General features: G+C 46.3%; 1 non-coding gene across 1 annotated transcript; it reads left to right on the top strand.

Annotated features, from left to right (window-relative positions):
- The first annotated feature begins 1131 nt into the window (after positions 1-1131).
- On the top strand, positions 1132-1204 carry trnak-cuu (transfer RNA lysine (anticodon CUU)). The gene has a single exon. It is a non-coding gene; the product is annotated as a tRNA-Lys (tRNA).
- Positions 1205-7328: the final 6124 nt, after the last annotated feature.

The raw sequence follows: 7328 nt of genomic DNA, 5'->3' as shown, positions 1-7328 counted from the left end.
AATATTTCGTTCAGTTTCCCCCAAAAAATTTAAATATCGGACTGAACTCGATTAACGTTCAAACCGTTTATTCACAACCAATAGGAATTCCGATTCATTCCCGAGTCAGCGGCTTGTGCGAGGAGTTGAACAAACATTTCGAATCATAGTCGCTGCGAAGAAGACTCGAACCTGCGCGCCAAACCCCACGGGATTTCAATCCCAACGCCCTAACCACTTGGACATCGCAGCTGTGCCCAGTCTATCATTCATTAGTAATTTGTTCGATAGAATACATTCTAAAACCAGCCTCGAATCACTCCAGGAAGTTATTGCATTCAAACGATCAACGGGGCCCCGGGGTTTATGTGAGGAGGGGTTGAATCTTCGTGGAAAATGACAATTAGATTTGGAGAGAAGCCTTGAGACACTCGAAAACCTCAGCTCCCTAAACGCACAGTTCCACTGATTAAATCGAGTACGAAGTCTTACAACACCAGGTTAAAGTCCAACAGGTTTGTTTCGATGTCACTAGCTTTCGGAGCGCTGCTCCTTCCTCAGGTGAATTTGGACTTTGAACCTGTTGGACTTTAACCTGGTGTTGTAAGACTTCGTACTGTGCTCACCCCAGTCCAACGCCGGCATCTGCACATCACTGATTATATAATATGTGGAACAACATCAGTTACATTGGAAATATATTAGAAATTCAAATGCAACAGGACCACACTTTACAGACTGAAAGAAAATTAAAGTGATGAAATCTAGAAATTACACCACAGGGGGAGACCTGTGCAGGCCGAATGGTCAATGATGACCTGATGAGGCAACTAACATGATCACGTGTCTGGATTCCGGCAGTTCTCCCCAGATCGCGGTCAGAGCACAAGCCAGGAGCAGCTGCTCAACTATTAAATATTTTTTATTCCAACTCCTTGGTCGCCAGTCATTGAGAGAGCAGCATTTCTACATGGTGTCAGGAGTGGGCAGTATGGCAGAAGGACTCCACCGCATCAACATCCTTGTATCAACGAATCGTAGAATGTCCAGCGCAGAAGGAGGCCATTCGGCCCAACGAGTCAACTCGGCCCCTCCGAATGAGCACTGCAGCTACTCTCTACATGAGGAGGTTTAGGAGGCATTGCTGCACTAGCCTGTCTAGCTCAGTCGGTAGAGCATGGGATTCTTAATCCCAGGGCCGTTGGTTCGAGCCCCACGTTGGGCGCGCCTATGTTGTTTTCTGAAAGGAACACAAGGTTATGTCGCTGGACTGTGAATCTCGAGGCCTGAACTAACCCTTGGTGGCAAGATGTAATAAATCTGGAATTGAAATTTCGTCTCAGTAACGGCGGAGAAAGGTTCTGCTTCAGACGGATTTCCACAACCGGGAACACATTGCACAACAGGGAATGATTTGACACAACCACAGTGAAGATCTGTCACCGGCAGAGTCACGGTTCCACGACAGTTACACAGCAGGATATACATTTACAAACAGGGCCTATATGTGTGCAGCAGAAAACACATTTTCGTAAATAACCAGTTTTTCCATCCCAGTATCTTGCTGGTTTGCTCGGCACATTTTCTGTGTGTCATTGGGGGTGTGGCCTCATAATCTCTTCTTGCTTTTCTGTGTGTCTTTGTCTGTTACAGCCGTGCTGATGTTACATATTAATCTCACTTTTCCCAAACAATAATTGTGATTGATAGATACAGAAAGATTTCCACCCTGACATTCAGTACCAATGTCTAATAGAGACTGAATCCCACCCTCACATACAGTCCCAGGCATTGACTCATATTGAAGGAATTCCGCTCTCACAAACTGTTCCAGAGACTGAGGTGCAGAGTGTTCCCTCCACTCGCGAATACTACCTGTGATTTACAGATACAGAACAAATCTCAGTCAGGTGAGTAGCAGAGTTGGATGGGTACGACATGTATTCCACAATCACCTTCTCTGCGCCACATAACCAGACGCAGTCGGAACTCGGAGTCTGTGGTGCAGATGTTGTTTTAACAAGGGTTTTACAAATAGCAGAATATTGCACAATGTCTGGGTACAAGACGTAGGAGCAGAGTAGGCCATTCAGCCCATCGAATATGCTCCGTATTGCAATGAGATCTTGGTTGATCTTATATCGTATGGCGTGTTATAATCTCATAAGGTGCACGTCGTCACAGTGGCTACCTCACAGCGCCAGCGATCCGGATTCAATTCCAGCCTTTGGTCACTGACTGTGTGGAGTTTGTACTTTCTCTCGTGTCTGTGTGGGTTTCCTCCGGGTGCTGCGCTTTCCTCGCACAGTCCAAATGTGTGCGGGTAGGCGGAGTGTCCATGCTAAATTGCGCCTTAGTGTTCAGAAAGTTGGGTGGTGTTACAGGGATGTGATGGGGACATAGGGTCTCCTTCAGTGTGTCGGTCCCGAGTCGATGGGCAGAATGGCCTCCTTTTACATTTTAATGATTTCATGATAATCCTCGTGTCCACTTTCCCGGGTTTTAATCTCTAGATTTCATGATAAACCTTTAAAACCAACATTCCAATCAAGCCTCGGGTACCAGTAACTCCTCAATGGTCGTTAATTTTTACTTCACCCTCATGGAGGGGACCAAACAGAGACACAACAGACACGTGACAGACGAGGATGGGATTTGAAGCCACGTGTACAGAGCACAATGGATTATTGGGCATCACCTTAACCACGTGGTACAGCTGCTTCACTTCAGGGCCCTTTAATGTCCCTCAATCTGACTTCTTTGCGTTTCTTTCGCACAGCTGCTAATTTACAGAATATGGTCAAAATGTAAATAAACATAAATCTATGAGGAGAAATACTAAATGCGCAGCCCTTGGGCTTGTGGCGCAACGGGAGCGCGTCTAACTCCAAATCAGAAGGTTCAGTTCAAATCACGTCAGGCTCACGGAGTTTTCCTGCAGTTGGTTCCAGGGATTTCTCTCTGTGTGGGAATGTACCCGAAATGACTCCGTTCAAAGCCACAATGCAAATAATTTTTCCGGATATTCCAGATTTACCCGCTCAGTTTAAATTTTGGCGCAGTTTCTTCAGATATCGGGAGACTTGGCTAGCTCAGTCAGTCAAGTCTGAATCCCAGGATCGTATGTTCGAGCCCCACGTTGGGCGCTTCCGTGTTATTACCTGCAAATATTGAGTTGTGAATGAACTGTTTGGGCACAATGGTTGGCACAGATGCTTCACGTCTTCAGGGCCCAGGTTGGAATCCCGCCTTGCGTCACGTGGAAAGGATGTCGCTGCTTGTGGGTGAGACCAGAACTACTGGGCAGTTAAAAACCAGGATGTCGCCCTTTTCGGACGTAGATGGGGAAATTTCTCCCTCTCAGAGAGTTGTGCGACTTTGGAACTCTGCCTCAGAAGGCGACGGAAGCGGCACATTGATTATTTTTGATGGAGAGATTCTTGTTCAGCAAATAAATCAAAGGTCTTTCGGGGTTACATACAGCCATTGCATTCAGCCAGCTACCTGCATGCATAAGCGTGCGTTTGTTTTACTTGATATCTGAGGATAAATTCAGAGTCCCACAGCATGATCAAACGACCTTTAAATGTCGTGTCCGTTTCTTCACGTGTTCTGCGGTGATATATTCGCGGCAATAACTTCCCTGGAGCTCAAACCAACTCCCGCTTTCAGTCAATGACACCACAAAGATGGTACAGATATTAAAGCGCTTTGCATGACGAGTCCGCGATTTGAACCCGGACTTCACTCTTTATCACAGCTGAGAATCAATGTCAATGTCAGCAGTGGGATTCGAACTCACGCCTCCAGAGGACACTGCGAACTGATGGATCCAAACGGTTCGGGTCGAATTGGGCCGAGTCGGGGTGCACCTTCCGAAGGTCGGTGCAGACACGATGGGCCGAATGGCCTCCTTCTGCACTGGAGGGATTCTATGATTACTTAACCAGGGTGTAAACGACAGCATCAGGCTACAAGGACAAGGTGAGGTCTCAGGCCAGAATCAGTGTCCTATGTAATGACACACAGAACATCAGAAATAAATTGCATAAATACATTTATTGTGGACTGGTGCCATCTCCTGGCTGAGCGGGAGCCGTGCGACACGGACACTTTCATTCAGGAGCATTTTAAATTGGAGTGAAATAACATAAATATAGTAAGAAGGCTTTTACGAAACAATTTATCAAACTAATGCAAAGCATCAAAAGGACTCCACGTCCGTCAGTGAGTGATGGTGGTATAGTGATGAGCGTCGTTGCCTTCCAAGTAATTAACACGGGTTCGATTCCCGGTCATCGCAATAATGGTTTGATCGGAAGCGTTTGCGTGATGTCGTGGGTTTCACACAGAGAAAGAGAGCTGGAAGAAGAGGCTGGAGGGAGGACTCCGGGTAAAATTCCTCTTCTCTTGTAGTAAATAGTCTGGTTGGATTGTCCGCATCCGTCCGAGAGGGAAACTGGGATCTCCGTGTTTATTATTGGATATTGTTAAATATCCGTATTGCCCCTCTGTGGGGTATTCCTGGAAGTTATTACATAAACTTTTCCTCTTCTCGCTGTTAAAGGATTTTCAAACATTGAAAAACTCCTGGTTCTATCTTTACCAAATGCCATGACTGTGTTAATAAATCATAACCCATTCCAATCAGTGGAGATGTGATATTGGCACCAATAATACTCACACACCACAGGAACAGGACTCTGTTTCCCGTCGAGAGAGTCGATTGAAGAGCTTCCCTATTTTGTTACTTTGAGCTTCACAGTGATGTAATGCTGTCTGCTTCATTCCCAGGACAAATTTCCGGATCAACTGGAAGCAACACTTTGATTCTAATTTACTGAAAAGAAAATGCGGGTGTGCTGGGAAACAGCGACTTGTTTATTTTTGGTGTGAGTGAGAATAGAAACAGCAGAGGATGGTTTCGATCCACGCACCTCTGGGTTATGGGCGCTTCCACTTCCACTGCGCCACTCTGCTCCTTACATCTAAAGTGTTCGCAATTGCTGTTCTGTGCCAGCCAGATAACTATTCACTTCTTCCATGTTTTCCTTCAATCAAGAACCCACGTGTTGTGAAGCTCACTCTGGCAGGACAATAACACGGAACATCAGCACGGCTGTAACAGACAGAGGACACTGGAAGACACACCGAAAAGCAGGAAGAGACTATCAGGACACACACACAATGACACACAGAAAAGGTGCCGAGTAAACCAGCAAGATACTGAGATGGGAAAACTAGCTATTTAGTAAAATGTGTTTTCTGTTTCACAATGATAGGCCCCGTTTGTAAATATATATCCTGCTGTGTAACTGTGCTCTCTGCTGTGTTATTCTGCTCTCTGTTGTGTAACTGTTCTCTCAGGTATGTAACTGGGCTCTCTGCTGTGTAACTGAACACTCTGCTGTGTAACTGTGCCCTCTTCTGTGTAACTGATCTCTCTGCTGTGTAACTGAACACTCTGCTGTGTAACTGTGCTCTCTGCTGTGTAACTGTACTCTCTGCTGTGTAACTGCTCTCTGCTGTGTAACTGTGCTCCCTGCTGTGTAACCGTGCTCTCTAAAGTGAAACTGCACACTCTGCTGTGTAACTGTGCTCTCTGCTGTGTAACCGTGCTCTCTGCTGTGTTATTCTGCTCTCTGTTGAGTAACTGTTCTCTCAGGTGTGTAACTGGGCTCTCTGCTGTGTAACTGAACACTCTGCTGTGTAACTGTGCTCTCTGCTGTGTAACTGTGCCCTCTTCTGTGTAACTGATCTCTCTGCTGTGTAACTGTGCTCTCTGCTGTGTAACTGTACTCTCTGCTGTGTAACTGCTCTCTGCTGTGTAACTGTGCTCCCTGCTGTGTAACCGTGCTCTCTAAAGTGAAACTGCACACTCTGCTGTGTAACTGTGCTCTCTGCTGTGTAACCGTGCTCTCTGCTGTGTAACCATGCTCTCTGCTGTGTAACTGTGCTGCCTGCTGTGTAACTGTGCTCTATGCTGTGTAACCGTGCTCTCTAAAGTGAAACTGCACACTCTGCTGTGTAACTGTGCTCTCTGCTGTGTAACTGAGCTCACTGCTGTGTAACTGTTCTCCCGGCTGTGTAAATGTGCTCTCTGCTGTGGAACTGTGCTCCCGGCTATGTAACTGTGACGAATGTGAGTATCCTATTTCTGAACCTGTGACAGTCACTTAAGAGAATAAGTCTGCTGATCATCAGTTTGTAGTGACTACTGGATTGGACTGTAACTTGTTGGCCCGAGATTTACTGTGTATCTTCCAGCTACAGCTAGAATGCGGAGATGAGGGGGTAACAGTTACATCATGGAGGATGAGACAACAGTGCTATATTTTTATCACCCCCCAGTGGTGGACGTTAGACGTTGAACAGTCACTGCATCACGTTACCCTGGCCTATGACAGAACTGGACGAAACAGGGAGTTGGAGGACAAATACCGGCCATTACTTGAGACCGAATGGCCAGTCAAGGTTACAGCCACAGTCACGGGAAAAGAAGGTACAGCCGATTTTGTTACAATATCACCACATTTATGGCCACAGTCAGCTTCGGTAAGCCCTCATATTACACGTCACGTCCATGACCAGTACCATGCCAGGGATATGGGGCGAATGGTCAGGAGGGCAGTGGATCATTCGGATCCAACAGACTACGCACTTCAAGTCATGCCGGACGGCACTACCATAAAATATTTTGAGGTCCCTGAAGCGATTAACACTCGACTGCAGCATCACAGGGGACATGATGTGTTGGAATATGTCAATCCACAGGTCTGGGCGGAATACCCATCACAAGTGGGAAAGACAAATGTTACACCTATTAAGGTGATGATTAAGGATCATGTAAAGCTACCTTCCATTCGACAATACCCCCTGAAATCTCAAGCTGCTCCATCAATAGATAAATTAATTCAAGAGCTGTTGAAACAGGGTATTTTGGTCACTTGCCAATCAGAATGTAACACCCCCATACTTGCTGTGCCTAAGCCAGCCAAACCAGACCAGTACCGATTAGTACAGGATTTACGTTCAATCAATGCCATCGCATAGCCATTACATGCTCTCACCCTCCAACAGGATATTACGGTGTATAGCTCCCACTCGGTCATCGCACTACTGAGGCAACTGCAGACTCAGCATCTTACCGCAGCTCGTCAGAATAGGTATGAGATATACCTTTTGAACAATCCATGTCTGACATTTAAATACTGTACCACTATCAATCCAGCCTGTTTTCTTAGTGGTCCCCCTGTCCATGAAGACGCACCTGGCCACGACTGTTTAGCTTTGATTCAGGAAACTACCACAATAAGGGGCGATTTGAGTGACATTTCGTCAGAACAACC

Source organism: Scyliorhinus torazame, chromosome 24 (assembly GCF_047496885.1).
Source record: "Scyliorhinus torazame isolate Kashiwa2021f chromosome 24, sScyTor2.1, whole genome shotgun sequence".
Lineage (NCBI taxonomy): Eukaryota > Metazoa > Chordata > Chondrichthyes > Carcharhiniformes > Scyliorhinidae > Scyliorhinus > Scyliorhinus torazame.
This window is presented reverse-complemented; position numbering and strand designations above follow the sequence as displayed.